Source organism: Elephas maximus, chromosome 1, assembly GCF_024166365.1.
Source record: "Elephas maximus indicus isolate mEleMax1 chromosome 1, mEleMax1 primary haplotype, whole genome shotgun sequence".
Taxonomy (NCBI): Eukaryota; Metazoa; Chordata; class Mammalia; order Proboscidea; family Elephantidae; genus Elephas; species Elephas maximus.
Window position 1 is genome coordinate 82,192,870 of NC_064819.1, and position 2,653 is coordinate 82,195,522.

At 43.4% G+C, this 2,653-nt stretch overlaps 1 non-coding gene across 1 annotated transcript; it reads right to left on the reverse strand.

The window, feature by feature from the left end:
• Window positions 1-2,110: 2,110 nt before the first annotated feature.
• TRNAT-UGU (transfer RNA threonine (anticodon UGU)) lies at window positions 2,111-2,184 on the reverse strand. Its single transcript has one exon. It is a non-coding gene; the product is annotated as a tRNA-Thr (tRNA).
• Window positions 2,185-2,653: the final 469 nt, after the last annotated feature.

The following is a 2,653-nucleotide window of genomic DNA, read 5'->3' on the forward strand; positions in this document are numbered from 1 at the left end:
GGAACTCCTATATGCCACTGTTGTTATTAGTTGTTGTTAGGTGCCATTGAGTCAGTTCCTACTCTTAGTGACCCTATGTGCAACAGAAAGAAACACTCCCTGCACCTGTGCCATCCTCATAATCATTGTTACACCTCAGCCCATAGTTGCAGGCACTGTGTCAATCTGTCTTATTGCAAGTCTTCCTCTCTTTCACTGGCCCTCTGCTTTATCAAGCATGATGTCTGTCATGGATTGAATAATGTCCCCCCCAAAATGTGTGTATCAACTTGGTTAGACCATGATTCCCATCACTGTCTGGTTGTCCTGCATTCTGTGATTGTAATTTTACGTTAAGAGGCTTAGGATGGGATTGTAACACCACCCTTACTCAGGTCACCTCCCTGATCCAGTGTAAAGGAAGTTTCCCTGGGGTGTGGCCTGCACCACCTTTTATCTCTCAAGAGATAAAAGGAAAGGGAAGCTAGCAGAGAGTTGGGGACCTCATACCACCAAGAAAACAGCACCAGGAGCAAAGTGCATCCTGTGCCTGAGAATCTCCTTGACCAGGGAAAGATTGAGGACAAAGACCTTCCCCTAGAGCTGACAGGGAGAGAAAGCTTTCCCCTGGAGATGATGCCCTAAATTTGGACTTCTAGCCTACTAGACTGTGAGAAAATAAATTCTCCTTTGTTAAGAGCATCCACTTGGGGTATTTCTGTTATAGCAGCACTGGATAACTAAGACAGAATTTGTCTTTCTCTAGGGACTGGTCACTCCTGATAACATGTCCAAAGTACATGAAATGAAGTCTTGCCATCTTTGCTTCTAAGGAGCATTCTGGCTGTACTTCTTCCAAAACAGATTTATTCATTCTTCTGGCAGTCAATGGTATCTTCAATATTCTTCACCAACACCATAATTCAAAGGTGTCAATTCTTCTTCAGTCTTCCTTATTCATTGTCCAGCTTTGGCATGCATATGAAAAAAAAAAAATCCTGTGGAGCATGTCTACTCTGGCCTATAGGGCCACTGTGAGTCAGAATCCACTCGACTGCAACAGGTTTAATCTTTATGGAAGCCAACTGCCACATGTTTCTTCCCTAGAGTGGCTGGCAAGTTCCAATCACTGACCTTTTGGTTAGAAGCTGAGCACTTACCACTGTGCCACCACAGCTCCTTTCAGGATGTCACCAGGGCCATGTTTTTGCAGAGGTTCTAGGGGAAGACCCCGTCTTGTCTCCTCCAGGTTTTGGTAGCCCCAGGTATTCTTGGCTTAAGCCTGCAGCATAACTCCATGGCCATTTTCCTCTGTGTCTCTGTGTCTTTTCTCCTATTTTATAAGGATATCACTCAGAAGGGATTAGAGCCCACCCTAATCAAGTATGAGGTCGTGTTGATTTAACTGGTAACATCTTCAAAGACCCTACCTCCAAACAAGATGACACTCACAGATACTGGGGGTTAGAACTTCAATGTATCTTTTTGGGGGACACAAATGAGTCCATAACACAGATGTACGTATATACCATAGATTATTCAATCAGCCTCAGTTAATTGACATGTGGGTTATTTTGTCTTTTTCTATTATAAAGTTTAAACAGATGAGCCACATTACTGTTTCGTTTTGTATTTTTACCCAGGTGTTTGGAATTGATTGCTAACAAAGATTTGCTGGATGAGAGGATAAATGCAAATAACGTTTTGCTAGCTACAGCTGTGCACATTCTGAATCTGTGCATATCTCATACCGGAAGCTCAATAAATATTTTTTGGAGAGAAAGAACTTGCATAATTTAATGCAAAAACTTACATGAAGAGTTATTTAGGGCATTTCACTTTTCCTTTGGAAGTGGGAATTCTGCAGCCACAACTGCTTGGGATTAATAGAATCAGAATTTGGAGTACAGTAAGCACAGTAGGGAAACCCTGGGGGTGTAGTGGTTAAGAGCCACAGCTGCTAACCAAAATCTAGGTAGAATCCACCAGACGCTCCTCAGAAACCCTATGTGGCAGTTCTACTCTGTCATTTGAGGTCGCTGTGAGTGGGAATTGACTAGATGGCAACCGGTTTGGTTTTTTGGTTTGGGGTTAGAGAGGAGATTGGTTTGCAGTGCAGCGGAAAATGTCAAGGCCCTACTGGGATTTGAACCCAGGATCTCCTGTTTACAAGACAGGCGCTTTAACCAGCTAAGCCATAGAGCCCACACAGGTGCCTGGGTTAGTACTCGTTCTGTCCTGTCGGATTAGTTGAAATACTCTTGCTACAAAGTCCACACGATCAAATGCAGTTTACAGTGAGAAAACGGGCAAACTCCAACAAGAGACTTTTGCTTACTCATATGTGCTGTAGAACTAATAAAGCAGGAAAAGATTCGGGCAGCTGCAGTGTCTGGGCCAATAATTCTTTATTTAGTGCAAGGATAAAACTCAGTAACTAAGTCGAGGCTGCCCAGTCGTTCGAAATGGGATAAAGTTTTCTAAAACCAACCTTTGCTGTTACGCCTCATCTTATATAACTTAGATTCTTCTTTCGAATTGCCCAAGTGAGGATCTCTACCAAACGAACTCCACTGAGAGACTCAGACCACCTGTTTTCACATTACTCGGACTCAAAGCAAGCAGTGGTTTAGAGGGGAGGGAACCGGAGAGAACAACGCCAAGTCGAGCACTG